The sequence below is a fragment of the Pongo pygmaeus genome, chromosome 6 (assembly GCF_028885625.2).
Source record: "Pongo pygmaeus isolate AG05252 chromosome 6, NHGRI_mPonPyg2-v2.0_pri, whole genome shotgun sequence".
Classification (NCBI taxonomy): domain Eukaryota; kingdom Metazoa; phylum Chordata; class Mammalia; order Primates; family Hominidae; genus Pongo; species Pongo pygmaeus.
In genome coordinates this window covers 53,360,647-53,373,589 of record NC_072379.2, presented here as the reverse complement: position 1 = coordinate 53,373,589, position 12,943 = coordinate 53,360,647, and the positions used below count along the sequence as shown (strand labels likewise).

At 40.0% G+C, this 12,943-nt stretch overlaps 1 protein-coding gene across 5 annotated transcripts in view; it reads left to right on the top strand.

Moving 5' to 3' along the window:
* The first annotated feature begins 6,653 nt into the window (after positions 1 to 6,653).
* BBS9 (Bardet-Biedl syndrome 9) overlaps positions 6,654 to 12,943 on the top strand; it is a 489,686-nt gene continuing 483,396 nt past the window's right edge. For all 5 annotated transcript variants that reach the window (XM_054495852.2, XM_054495851.2, XM_054495850.2 and 2 more), the window contains exon 1: positions 6,654 to 8,169. The gene's annotated coding sequence lies outside the window, so the exon portion shown is untranslated. The remainder of the gene's footprint in view (positions 8,170 to 12,943) is intronic.

The window sequence follows — 12,943 nt, the reverse complement described above, 5'->3', positions numbered from 1 at the left end:
TTTTGGGAAGGCTTTCCAGATATTTGAAAGGACTTGGGTGTGTTGTGATCTAAAGCTTTATCTGCTTTAGGGGGCAACTCATGCACAGTAATCCTGTGGTTCTTGAAGACTTGTAGAGGTACTGCCCTGATGGACTTGGGCAAGATCCAGGAGATTTCTCTGGATTACCAGGCAGAGACTCTTATTCTCTTCCTTTACTTTTTCCCAAACAAATGAAGTCTCTCTCTCTGTTAACTGAGCGACCTGAAGCTGGAGATAGAGTGACACAAGCACCCTCGTGGCCACCACCACTGTGACTGCACTGGGTCAGACCTGAAGTCAGGACAGCACTGGGTCTCACCCAAGACCTGCTATGACCACTGCCTGTCTACTTACCTATGTTCACACAAGACCCTAGAGCTCTACAGTCAGCATGTAGCAAAGCCATCCAGTCCTATGTTCTTCCCTTCAGAGCAATGAGTTCTCCCAGGTTCTGGTGGGGGTGCTGTCAGGGAGATAGAGACTACAGTAAAAAATCTCAGAGTCTACTTGGTGTTCTATTGTACTGTGGCTGAGCTGCATCAAACCACAAGATGCAGTCCTTCCCACTCTTTCCTCCTCTTTCCAAAGGCAGATGAGCCTCACCCTGTGGCCACCATAACCACAGGCCCATGGAGAGTATTGCCAGACTACCACTGATGTTCCCTTAAGGCCCAAGGGCTCTTAAGTCAGCTTGTGGTGAATTTGCCTGGCCTGGGTCTCACCCTTCAGGGCAGTGGGTTCTCCTTTGACCCAGGGCAGGTGCAGAAGTACCATCCAAGAGCCAAGTCTTGGAATTGGGGACCCCATGAGCCCGCTTTGGGTTCTACTCACCTCTGACTGAGTTGGTACCTAAGGTGCAAGACAGAGTCCCTTTACTCTTCCCTCTGCTTTTCTCAAGCATGAAGACTCTTGCTCCATAGCAACCACATCTGGAATGTGCTGAGTCTCACCTCAGGCAATAATGAAGCCATATAAGTCTCAGAGTATCACCGAAGGCCCTCAATGTAGTACATGTGTATTACTGCTGGTTGTTTAGTGCCCAAGGGCTCTTCAGTTAGCAGGTGATGAATCCTGCCAGAACTAGGTCCTTCCCTTCAAGGCAGCAGGTTCCCTACTGGCCCACGTTGTGTGTAGAAACACCATCTGGGAACTAGGGCCTGAAATGGGGGGCGGCCTCATGACTGTTACCAGTGCCTTATCCTGCTGTGGCTGAGCTAGTATCCAGGATGCAAGACAAAGTCCTCCCCATTCTTCCCTCTCCTCTCCTAAAGTGGAAGGAAGGAGTCTCTTTTGAAGCCACAAGCTGTGCAGCCAGGACTAGGTGAGAGTTGATGCCGGCACTCCCATCGCTGCCCTGGCTGGTGTCTCAGTAGGCCATGTGCCCCCTGAGTCCACTGGCTCTGGGCCCATTTCAGCCCTAGGACTCACCTAGGAGTTGTGGTCCTTGTGGCCTAGACTGCCTTTCAAGTTTACTTAACAGCCCCAGAGTACTTTAGATCATTGTCATGATGCTTGAGGGAACTCAACTTCTGACTGCTGGGATTGGTGATTTCCTGTCGGCTAGGGCTGCTTTAAGTGTTTTCTCCACCGGCAGGTGTCAGCTGAGTTTTGTCCAGTTTTCCTTTCTGCTATAACAGGGCAGCACTGAATTCAGCGCCTTACATTTGCTGCATTCTCCCTTCCTCAGTGCACAGAAATGCTCTTTACACCATGCAACCATTGCTGGGGAGTGTGGGAGGAGTGGTGTCGGCAATTCAAGACTTTTTTTCTACTTCTTCTGTGCCTCTTTCAGCAATATTAAGTTAAAGCCAGGTACTGGCTGGGTGTGGTGGCTCACGCCTGTAATCTCAGCACTTTGGGAGGCCAAGGCGGGAGGATCACTTGAGTTCAGGAGTTTGAAACCAGCCTGGCCAACATGGTGAAACCTCGTCTCTACCAAAAATACAAAAAATTAGCAGGGCGTGGTGGCACGTGCCTGTAATTCCAGCTACTCAGGAGAGTGAGGCAGGAGAATCGCTTCAACCTGGGAGACAGATGTGGCAGTGAGCCTAGCTTGTGCCACTGCACTCCAGCCTGGGTGACAGAGTGAGACTCTGTCTCAAAAACAAAACAAAACAAAAACAAAACCAGGTACTGTGACTGTTCACCTGATTTTGCTTCTCGTGAAGGTGCTTTTTTCTGTGTAGGGAGTTTTAAATTGCTGTCCTTGTTGCGGGATACTTGGTGCAGGCTTCTATTTTGCCATCTTGCTCCACCTCTCATCTGAGTTTGTATAATTTACTATGTCATGATTAAAAATCTAAAATAAAAGCTGTAAGAACTTTATTTCTACTTATGGAAACATGTTTAAATGTGTTTATGCATGTCTACATGTGTTATGTGGTGTGTTTACATAATAAAATCTGTCATAGCCAAAAATCCATAAACATTTTATTAACAGTAAGAAAAATGAGTGCTCATATAAAATATATAGCAAATAACACCCCCTTTTTAGTTTATGTGACTTAACTAAATATTTCATTAATTAATTTGTTTTAAAATTGTCAACATACATTTTTGCCTAGGTTTATTGGTCAGACCATTTTTTTTTTTTTTTTGAGAAGGAGTCTCGCTCTCTCACCCAGGCTGGAGTGCAGTGGCACAATCTCGGCTCACTGCAGGCTCCGCCCCCGGGGTTCATGCCATTCTCCTGCCTCAGCCTCCCTCGTAGCTGGGACTACAGGCGCCCGCCACCTTGCCCAGCTAATTTTTTGTATTTTTAGTAGAGACGGGGTTTCACTGTGTTAGCCAGGATGGTCTCGATCTCCTGACCTCGTGATCCGCCTGCCTCGGCCTCCCGAAGTGCTGGGATTACAGGCGTGAGCCACCGCACCCGGCCTGGTCAGATCATTTTATATTTGTTTTTGCTAGACGTTTTAAGGTCATGATGCTATAAACCCAGTCTAAAACAGAATAACCTTGTTGTGAAATTCCTTAATATATAAGATTAATTTAATGTTGTTGATATACTTAAAACAGCTATATCTTCTGAATTATCAACAGGATACCCATGTATTTAACTTTAAAGTTTTTACTTAGATAAATGCTTGATATTAACAGATATGAAACTTGCTAATAAACACAACAATGACTAGCTTTGTCTCATATTTCAGTTTTAAGAAGTAACCTAGATGTAATTGATAAAAAATAAGTTAGTTAATTGTAAATAGAATAAATATTTATAAATAAAATTTTTATGTAATTTAAAATCCTGAAGTTGTATTATGTTAAATAGTAGATACAATGTCTGGATCACATCCAAATAAGATAAAAATGGAAACAAACCACTGAATAAATACAAGTTCATTTTTGGCTTTTTAAAGTTTATAAAATTGTAAATATATTTATATCTATTAATCAAAAATGAATTTAGGAAAAAATACTTTTGTGTGATAAATAATCTTGAATAGTAAATTTTAGTCCTATAAAATAATTGGCTTTTATAAAAAATGAAAAATGGTAGGACAAAGCCTTGGGGGTTAAAAAAATGAGAAAATGTCTAAGCAAGTCAAATAGCATTTATGAATAATAGGCCTATGAGAAAACTTTTATGAATGATCAGTTTGGCTGGGATTAAAAATAAATAGTTTATAAGTGGTTTTCTAAAATTTAAACATTGATGTTGGAGGTGCACTGATACAGGACCAGAGCCTGGTCCTCCATTTTTAAAACAACATTTTCTTGAAGTATTGATCTGCTCCTGATAAAATTGTAAGAAGCTTTCATTTTGAATTCTAAAATCTATTTCTTTAACTGCTATCTCCTAAACTGCAGGCAGTTTCTATTTCTGCCACCTTTTTTCACTGACATTCATTTAATTTCCCTAGTTTCACATTAAAAATGCTGTCTTCTTCATTTAAAATAATAATTTCATTGCTTTTTTTTTTGAGATAGGGTTTCACTCTGTCATGCAGTCTGGAGTGTAGTTGCACGATCATGACTCACTGCAGCCTTGACCTGCTGGGCTCAAGCAGTCCTCCAACTTCAGCCCCCTTAGTAGCTGAGACTAAAGGCACACGTAACCAGGCCCGGCTAATTTTTGTATTTTTTGTAGAGACAGGATTTTGCCATGTTGCCCAGGCTGGTCTCGAAATCCTGGGCTCAAGCAATCTGCCCACCTTGGCCTCCCAAAGTGCTTGGATTACAGACATTGCACCCGTCTGGTAATATCATTTCTTGAGGTAGAGTTTTGCTTTTGAAATTTCTCAGATTCATATCTCAGTGGTTCAAATTTGCCATGTCTTGCTGTTTGATTTCCAGGTCATATATCATTGCATTCAGGTTTTTCTCCTCTTTAGAAAGCCTGGGATGGTAACTCTCTCCTTCAATTTTTTCATCAGTTGCTATACAATTTTTTTTTTTTTTTTGGTTCTAACTGCTGGTATGGCCTGACACTAAAGGTTTATCCTGAAGGCCTAGAAATCAATGCTCTTTTTCAATATAACTTGATTCTGTACTCTTGGCTTTTCTTGATACATGTGAATTGTTATAATCATGACCTGGGACACATCTTCCTGTATCTGATTAAATTCAAGTACCCTTTTCATCAGATTCGACCTCCAGGTTATCTAAATGAGCTCCCCAAAAGGAGAAACAATCACATTGCAGAAAGTTTTTCTTTACTTTTTTGGTACCTGGCCTAAGGAAGATTATACATTTTATCAACATAATTTCCTGTGTTGCTTTTATTAGATTTGATTTTTTTTTAAAACCTGAAGTTTAAAATGGTTAAGATAATTTTAATGTAATTATTTGTATGGCTTTTTAAGCCTTTTGATTATCACTCTGGTTATATAAATGACTTATTTCACAAGTAACTTGTGATTCTGTATTGATACAGTGTTTTGAGCCCTTTAAAAACTTCCTCAAAATCGAATTCCAATTTAAGTTTTTTAAATGTAGAATTAACTTTGGAATTTTCCAGTTGGACTCCTGGAAAGCATTAAAACATATTTTTCTCATCTTTTAGAGGTATTAAATTATTTGGGTTATTTGGTAAATTTTATAAGAAACATTGTCAAATGATAACTGATACTAGATTTTTCTTTTATTTGCATTTATGGGAATATTGTTGATATGAATGTTTGAAAAATTATATAAGTCCATGCAAGTCTGCTGGGAATGATGGCTCATGCCTATAATCCCAACACTTTGGGAGGCTGAGGTCAGAGGATTACTTATAGCCAGGAATTTGTGTCCAGCTTGGGCAACAAAGCAAGACCCTGTCTCTATTAAAACAAAACAAAACAAAACAAAACAAGCCAAGCATGGTGGTACAAATGTGTAGTCCCAGCTACTTGAGAGGCTGAGACAGAAGGATTGCTTGAGTTTGAGGTTGCAGTGAGCTATGAATGTGCCACTGCACTCTAGCCTGGGCAACAGAGCAAGACCCCATCTTTAAAAAAAATTCATACAAATGTATTATATTACCAGTCATAATTCTAGTTATCTTAAAATACTGTATATAATAGCAATAAATAAATGTTCTTCTCAGTTGTTAACTTCATCAGATTTTTAACCATGGCTATTTTAAGTTTTTGTCATCCATATTATTGTTTTGAATTATTTTTTAAAAAACAGACTCCTGGAAAATATTCTAACAAGTACTCTTTTATTTTTATTTATTTATTTTTGAGACAATCTTGCTCTGATGCCCAGGCTGGAGTGCAGTGGCGTGATCCTGGTTCACTGCAACCTCTGCCTCCCTGGTTCCAGTGATTGTCATGCCTCAGCCTCCTGAGTAGCTGGGATTACAGGCATGCACTACTACGCTGGGTTAATTTTTTGTATTTTTAGTAGAGATGGGGTTTCACTATATTGGCCAGGCTTTTCTCGAACTCCTGGCCTCAAATGATCCTCCTGCCTTGGTCTCCCAAATTGCTGGGATTACTGGCATGAGCCATTGTGCCTGGCCCTAAAATATACTCTTAAATATAGATTTCTAACAACTTGAAGATCAATGGACAATATAACAATTTCCAGAACTGTAATAAAAAAGTGGGTTCATGAAACTATTAATCAAGATCAGGCAGAACAATAATTAATTACATGAGTTTAAATAACTAATGAAGACAATGTTTTTATGATTTTATTTCAAATGTTGTTGGTTCTTTACTCAAATAGTTTTTTCCGGATTTAAGAAAATCTTGTCTTTTAAGCTATTTATAATTTACAGCGATTTGATAAAGTATACTTGTGTAAAAAAAGATAAAAACTTTTTTTCTCTTTACTTGATTCCTGCATAATTAGAAAACCATTTGTGAGTCTTCTTATGGTAATATGGTCATTTCAATAAGTCTAATAAAAATCTGCTCTCTCTGTATAGCAGAATACAATTGGAAACTGGTTATATTACCAAGACTTTGACTGAAAGGTCATTTTAAAAAATATTGAGGACAGACGCGGTGGCTCACGCCAGCAATCCCAGCACTTTGGGGGACCGAGGTGGGTAGATCGTTTGAACCCAGGAATTCGAGAGCAACCTGGACATGGCAAAACTCCGTCTCTACAAAAAATACAAAAATTAGCCAGGTGTGGTGGTCTGTGCCTGTAGTCCCAGCTTACTAGGAAGGCTAAGGTGGGAGAATCGTTTGAGCCCGGGAGGTTGAGGCTTCAGTGCTTCAGTGAGCGGTGATCGTGTCACTGCACTCCAATCTAGGCGACCCTGTCAGCGAGACCCAGTCTCAGTAAAAAAAAAACACACAAAAAACCCAAAACCCAAAAAACTGAAACTAGAATGATATTTTCTACTGGGAATGTGGATTTGTGGATTGGTGGTGAAATACAGGAAATTTAAGGCCTACACTAGAATCCATTGAAAAAAGCAAACAAGAAAAACTTCAAGGTTGGCTACATTGAATTTGAATGTAAAGATTAAAAAAAAAGTAAAAAACAAAAGAAGACATAGATCAAATCCCATATACCAGGAAATGCACTCTAAGGTGTATACGGAAAATATGTTTAACACGTGTATCAGGATGCAGGCACAAGTAACTTCAAAGCAGCGCTGTTTCAAATAGTAAAAAAAGGAAAAACTGGAAACTGTTCAAAAGCTTCATCATCTCGATGATCTTGGTCTTCCGCCTCGTCTTCTTTTACAAGGTGAATATGTACTGGGCCAGCACCACCCCCGCTACCAGGGCGCACACGCTGGCGCTCGCTACCGCGACCACCCTCGCCACGGTCGCGCGGTGCATGGACGGGACCCTCATGAGTGTCCCGGCAGGAAAAAAACACCGCGATTGGGACTCTCAGAAGCGCGGGATCCCAGAGCACCACGGACTAGCCAGCGACACCCCGCCTCCACTAGGCCCCACCGACACGCACCGAGGGGAGAGGGCGGGCACGCGGCCGGGGGGGCGTGGCCTGCGCCCCGAGCCCAGGCAGTAGGAGGGTCTTCCTTAAGGAACTGCTGCCAGGACAGGACAGAGGATTGCAGTAATTATCACGCTCTGTTAATGAGGATCAGGCCGTGGTTCACCCGAGCCCCGCCCCAGTAGTAATCTAATTCCAACCGCGGCCCTCTCAGAAGTCGGTCTCCGCCTTCGCGCCTCAGACTCTCTGGACTCCAGCCCCCAGAAGTCGGCGCGGCACGGCGTGACCTGCGCAGTGGCGTCCGTTGTAAGTGCTATGACAACAGGGCGAAGATGGCTCAGAGTTAGGCTGGTGAGGGGAGGTGTCCCTTCCGCTGCGGCCGTCGGGTTTCTGCTACATCCCATTCGCCGTCTCCTCCATCCTTTCCTCCTCGGTGTGAGCAGCAGGACTTGCATTTGTTCCTGCCTGCCTAGTGTCTTCCAAGGGATAGATGCCGTTTCCTCTGCTGGTCTCTGGGGGTGACGGGGGGCGCAGGGGAGCTTCTTGGGGGAATCACTCCAACTCTGTGGAGCTGGTGGTGCTGCCTGGTGGGGATCTCTCTTTGCCCGGGACGTGGAACAACTTTCAGCTGGAGGACGAGAGGGAATAGTGAAGCTAAAGGTTGCTTTTCTCTGCACCCTCCGTTCTTGCTCCCTCTGCTCCATCACTGGGACCTTGTCAAGCGTTCATACAGCAAAATTTGCGGAACGAGGGTTCGCAGAAAGGTGCGGCAGAGCTCATCTGACGTGGCATCAGGTAAGATGGTATGTCTCGTGTTAAACTTCGGGTACATGAATACCCTTTCCATGTTTTATTTTTGAACAAGATCCTCCAATGCAGTATAATGGTTTGGAGGCTGTAAGGTGATTGATTTCTTAGAAAGATGTTTGCACTGAAATAAACAAACACTAGGAGCACAAAGTGTATGAGATTCTGTGAATACTTTTGAGAAAAAAGGGATGAGAATTTTTAGGGATTCCATTGAAGAATGTCACGTGGAGCATGAGCATCCTCCTGAGACACTTCAACAGGTCTGTGAGTAAATGGGCAAAGCAGTTCCCAGCCTGCGACTGAAGTAGGATGCATGTACTAATACCTCCAATCCTTCTAGTAATAGGATTATTGTTTCTCCTCTTTTTACTTGGAGACCACAACAGTTTAGATGAGCTGCGCTGATTTTATCAGCACCTCCTGCCAGTCAAATCCTGCATTTGACTTCAATTTCCTGGAGAAATGTATTTTTTTGGGTATCTCACTTTTACTTTAAAAATGAAACCCTATCTTACAGGTATACACATCTTACATTTCCTCATTGATAAACAACTTGAAAGATGCTGCAGGATAAGCTATGGGTCTTAAGTTGGCCAGCATTCAGAGAAAGATTTTCTAACTTATTAGCATTTTATAAAGAAAACAATTACTGAGATTTTTTTCATGAATATATGGAAGAATTAAAAAAAGAAACTGGAAAACCCAGAAGTTTTTAAAGAAGAATTTTAAAAAACTTTATTTTGAAAATAAGTTACAAGTTATTTGTCAGAGTTTAAGGGATTTTTCCTTGTGTGTAATTGTTGTAGTTAAATTACAACTATACACTTATATTTATGGTACAACTTCTTGATAGAAATGCTCATTGAAGGGAAAAAATCCAACAGCAATAGTATATATAGTAATTTTAAAACTTTTACACCTTTTGAGGGATGTAGTAAGTCTTACGCTTTAGAATACTTTGAAATATTTTTTGAAAATTATTAAAATACATGAAGTTATTATAAAACATCCCTGCTGGTTAATAACATTTCCATTAGTGATTACTATCAGTCTTTGTGAGTCCCATTTAAAATTTCGGTCCAGAGGGTGAGTTTGGCATTCGTAATTGTGTCTTGCACAGAACACACTACCACCGTCTCTTTCAACTACCACTACTACCACTGTCTTTCCTACTACCACTGTTTCTACTGTTGGGTTATTACTGACATCTATTGAGTACTTGCTATGGGTTGAGCCATTTTATCCTCCTCCACCCTAGAACAATTGAGATACTAGAGGATAAGGGACTTGTTTAAGATCATGTAGTGTAAACGTGGTCAGAAAGTACACCCAGAGCTGTCCTACTCCAAATTTTGTGTTATTTTGCCCTTTGCGTCTTTTGTTGAAAATTCCAACAGTGAACCCTTGTATTATTGCCTTCAAAAGCAGTATACTTCTAATGCTGCATGAATTTGTCATCTTTCTTTGACTGGAAGACCTGATTTCTACTTTCTTAAATTTGATGTGGCACTGGCATAACCTGGAGAAAGCAAAGCTCTGAAAATGAACAACAGCTTCAAGGTCTGTTTCCAGAACTGACCTTCAAACCTGTATGTTTTTTCCACAGCATTCTTTGGGGTTATTATTTTCACAGCTGATCATATTGTAGGACTAGGTCAATGAGGTGTTCAAGACCAACCTGGGCAACATAGTGAGACCTCATCTTTGCCGAGCATGGCAGAAAAAATAAAAATTATTAAAACTTTTTAAAATATTAAAAAAAGAACAATAGCAAATTAAATTCAGAAGGTCAGCAAAAAAAGGTCAGCCACCTCTTAAATGAAACCTAAATCTGAGTAAACTTGTTGTAGAAAAAAAAGTATTCAAAACAAAAAAGTGTCAAGTGAAGAGTGTAGAAGAGAATTTCTGGAGTTTAGGGGGTAAGGAGATTATCTCCCATTTATTATTCTAATAAGGCATTAGAAACTAATCTGTTGTGTCTATTTATAGGAATGCACCTATTACAACCTTCAAATTATTGTCTTCTAATCATCCTTTAACAGTTTAATCAAATGTATGACATACTTGCCTGCAGTTTGAACTTGTAGTGATTAGAATTAATGTGAATAGAGCTATTGCTTTTATAGTCTACATGGAGGGGTGTGTGCATAGGCCGTTTGTTTAGGGTTCTGGAGTAGACAGTCTGGGTTTAGGTACTGCACATCACTTAACTAGTGAGACCACTGGCACGGATTTCTTAACTTCTCTGTATTCAAGGATACCTGAATAATAGTATCTACAATTTACTTTGTAGTTTTGTTATGAAGATCAAAATAGAATGCTTGCAAAGCATTTAGAATCCTGACTGGGCTTTGGTAAGTGATTAGTAGATACTTTCCTTTAAGGCGAAGTCATTAAAAACCTGGTTTTTATTTTCCAATTACTTAAAGACAAATCAGTGAGCAACTGGAAATCAACACTGAATGAAAAGGGGATAAAATGCAAACCTCGGTTCCTTATTCAAGACAGTTAACTAAACTGAATTAAAAAAATCATTGTATACATATTTTATTTTTTGTTATTTAAAACACTTTTTGTTTATTTTGTAACCCAAAAGCCAGGTTTCATGACCAAAAAATGTTTTATTACTATTGTTCCTTACCATCTTTCCTAACCTGTCAGTACCAGACCTCCCCCACCCAGCTGCTTATCTTAATATCTCAATGTCAAGGCCTATATCTTTCCTAGATTGGAATACAGATTAGCATTTTATTTGTGTCTCAATTTATGGCTAATTTTTCATTTTCTTGATGACTTGGGATGTCTTCCAGGAGAAAGGGCAGAATTTATTTTGCTGACCTTCTGAATTTAATTTGCTATTGTTCTTTTTTTAATATTTAAAAAAGTTGTAATAATTTTTATTTTTTCTGCCATGCTCGGCAAAGATGAGGTCTCACTATGTTGCCCAGGCTGGTCTTGAACTCCTCAGCTCAAGTGATCAATCCGCCTTGGCCTCCCAAAGTGCTGGGATTACAGGTGTGTGCCACCATGCCTGGCCTAATGGTAAATGTGGCCAAAATACAGGAGTGTTCTGCTTTAAAAAAAAATGAAAGTTTATGGGGAATTTGAAGCATAAGCAAAAGCATAAAGAATAACAAAATGAACCCCCATGTATCCATCACCATTTGTTATCTTTAAAAAAAAACCAGCTTTGTTGAAATATAATTCAAATACCATACAATTCACCCATTTAACACATAAAATTCAGTTCCTTTTTTGTATATTCACAGATACATGTAACCATTACCGCAGCCAAGTTTGGAATATTTTTGTCAACTCAAAAAGAAACCTCACATCCCTTAGCTATAACTCCCCTTCTCTCTTCCTTCTCCCCTACCCCCAGACCTAAGCAACTACGAATCTACTTTCTGTCTCTATGAATTTGCCTATCCTGGATATTTTATATAAACAGAATCATATAATAGGTGGCCTTTTGTGACTGGCTTCTTTAACTTAGCATGTTTTTAAGAGCCAGATATGTCTGATTCTAAAACCTATATGCTTTTATTTATTTATGTTGTAACATATATCAGTATTTTGTTCTTTTCTTTTTTATGGCCAAATAATATTCCACTGTATGGATGCTTCCTTTTGTTTATATATTCATCAGCTGATGGACATTTGGGTTGTTTCCAAATTTTAGATATTATGAATAATGCTACTATAAACATTTGTGTGTAAGTTTTTTTGTATGCACATATGTTTTCATTGCTCTTGGATAGATACTTCAGTGTCAGGTTGCTGGGTCATATGGTAATTCTGTGTTTAAGTGTTAGAGGAACTTCTAGATTCCTTTCCAAAGTGGTTGCATCATTTTGCATTCTCACTAGCAGTATATGAGGGCTCTGATTTCTTTACATCCTCACCAACACTTATTACTATCTGACTTCTTTGATTCTGTCATAGTAGGTGTGAAATGATATCTCATAGTTTTGATTTGTGTTTCCCTAATGACTAATTATGCTGAGCATTTTTTTTTTTTTTTGAAACGGAGTTTTGCTCTTGTTCCCTAGGCTGGAGTGCCATGGTGTGGTTTTGGCCCACTGCAACCCCTGCCTCCAGGTTCAAGCAATTCTCCTGCCTCAGTCTCCCAAGTAATTGGGCTTACAGGCACCTGCCATCACGCCTGGCTATTTTTTTTTTTTTTTTTGGTATTTTTAGTAGAGATGGGGTTTCACCATTTTGGCCAGGCTGGTCTCGAACTTCTGGCCTCAGGCAATCCACACACCTTGGCCTCCCAAAGTGCTGGGATTACAGGCATGAGCCACTGTGTCTGGCCTTGAGCTTCTTTTTATGTTCTTATTGGCCATTTGTATATCTGACTTGGAAAAATACCTATTCAGACCCATTGTTCATTTTTAATTGGACTTTTAAAAATTACTGAGTTGTATGAGTTCTTGTATATTATCAGATATATGATTTGCAAATATTTTCTCCCATCATTTCATCTTCTTGATGGTGACCTTTGAAACCTAAAAGTTTTTAGTTTTGATAAAGTCTACTTTATTCATTTATTTTGTTTTTTTGAGATAGAGTCTCACTCTGCTGCCCAAGCTGAGGTGTGGTGGCATGATTTTAGCTCGCAGCAACCTCAAACTCTGGGCTCAAACCTCAAACTCCTGCCTTAGCCTCTCAAGTAGCTGGGACTATAGGCACACACAACCATGCCCAGCTTATTTTTTGTTTTTTGTATAGATGGGGTCTCGCTTTGTTGCCCAGG